This window comes from Petromyzon marinus, chromosome 9 (genome assembly GCF_048934315.1).
Source record: "Petromyzon marinus isolate PM22_M1 ecotype Great Lakes invasive population chromosome 9, UKy_Petmar_22M1.pri1.0, whole genome shotgun sequence".
NCBI classification, from domain to species: Eukaryota; Metazoa; Chordata; class Hyperoartia; order Petromyzontiformes; family Petromyzontidae; genus Petromyzon; species Petromyzon marinus.
The window spans coordinates 4,297,669-4,299,604 of NC_133675.1; the positions used below are offsets into that span (position 1 = coordinate 4,297,669).

General features: G+C 55.1%; 1 protein-coding gene across 1 annotated transcript in view; it reads left to right on the forward strand.

Annotated features, from left to right (window-relative positions):
• Positions 1–1,680: 1,680 nt before the first annotated feature.
• Positions 1,681–1,936, forward strand: part of LOC116940673 (uncharacterized) — a 6,234-nt gene continuing 5,978 nt past the window's right edge. The window contains exon 1 of the mRNA XM_032950805.2: positions 1,681–1,936. This exon is cut by the window's right edge and continues 439 nt beyond it. The gene's annotated coding sequence lies outside the window, so the exon portion shown is untranslated.

The following is a 1,936-nucleotide window of genomic DNA, read 5'->3' on the forward strand; positions in this document are numbered from 1 at the left end:
GTACACGGACATTGCATCGAATCGAAAGGCTTGCCAAATGCCTGGCTTTTTAGAAGGGGGTTGTTAGCCCGTGACCAATTATGGCAGGGAGTTTAGAATCCGCGTCATTTTCTCAGATAATTATAGGTATGCAAATCTCGTGTGCGTGTGGCCGGATGTCGACATGCTGCTGGCTTGCTTTGAAATCATTGCCACGGACGGTACGCGCCCTTGCCATAGTGCCGTGCCATTGCAAGCGCGCGACGCGTGCGTCTGGTGTGTGTGTGTGAATGTATTGTGTTTGTTGTTATTTGCTGTCTATTTTTGTAGAAGATGCAATGCAGTGCAGGGAACACTCGCGCGCGCGCTCACAAATATGCACGTACACACGCGCACACGCGTACGCTCACGCACACACACGCACGCACACATACGCACGCTCATGCACGCACGCACACACGGGCGCTGTCAACGCTGATCTGATGCAGCATCTAACAGGGGGTTCCCACATCAGCCATGCAAACGTTGAAAACACAAGAATAATAATAAAATAATTATCGTGATGAAAAGCTGAAGATTGCCCGATTGCGCGTTATAGAGACTGCAGAGTTGACATTACGATCCTGTTAGCGAGCACCTCTTCAGAGGTGAATGACGGAGCAGATTGTTAATATGTAATTATGCTGGCTTAATCGCTCTTGCATCCCGATGTGTGAGCATTTTAGGCTGAGCTGACCTAGAGGAGGCTCAATTTTTTTTTATTGTCCCATGCACGCCAATACGCGCATAGACACAGCTACACAAAATCAGTTAATATACACATGCACACACACATATATACCCACAGCTAAACACGTACACACCGCTGACATACATTCACACAGCGTACATACAACTCACTACACACGCACCCCACACACACGGATTCCCTGCGCCCCCCGCTCCTCCCTCCCTCCCTCCTCGCTGCTGGCACGGTCCGTGACGTAGCGGACGTGAGCTCCTTATAAGGAGATTTCCGCCCGCGACTCCTTTTGCTGGGTCCCGCGCCCTTACCGGAACCGACTGCCATATAAGGATCCAGCCCCGTTTCCGGCGCGTAACCATATACGGCCAACGGACTTCCGAAATCGGACGAGCTCAAACGACGAACAGGCGACGGGTGTGGGGGGGGGGGCTACGTAAACGAAAGCGTGCGCGCGGCGTAATAACTCGCCTCAATTTCCATCGACAACAACGGCGGCGTCGATCGGTAATAACGCAGCAGCTCAAGGCGATCCATTTCAGCAACGGCGACAAATCTCGCGATTGCTGTCACAGTCTTCAGTAGGCGTATCCTTCCATAACTCACCCCCCTCCCTCCCTCCCAGCCGGCGGCGAGTGGACTCGTCCGCCGCTGCTGGTGGTGGTGGTGGGGGGGGGGTCGCGGGGAGTGGTGCGTGAAGGCGACGTCACGCACACCGGCGGCGGGCCGGGTGGGGCGGGGGGAGGCTCGGGCGCGCCGGGGCTATCGGTGCGCCCGGGCCTCGGGCCTTGTATGGGCATCTACGTCACGCCCCGCGTCGGGCGGAGGCCGCGGGTATAAGTAGCGGCCTCGTAGCGCCGCTCGGCTCATTGAGGAAATTTCTCTCGCGGAACGCGGTGATATATATATATTTTTTAAAGTTTCTAATTTCCTCGCTCGCTCTTTGACGCGCGGGGTGGGTGGGTGGGTCGGGGTGTGAAAGGGGGTGGTGGTGGTGGTTGTTGTTGTTTGTTGGCTTTCGGGGAGGTTGGTTTTCGAAGGGGAGAAGCCCGGGAGTTAGTCGATGCGGTGGCGAGCGGCTTGCAAGCAGCAAACAGCGGCAGTCGTATTTACCAGCAGCAGTTGCAAGTTGCCCCATCATTTAAGCGCCTTCAAGTGGATGATCATTGATGAAGCGAAACAACGCAACAACAACAATTTGCGGGACAAGTGTGA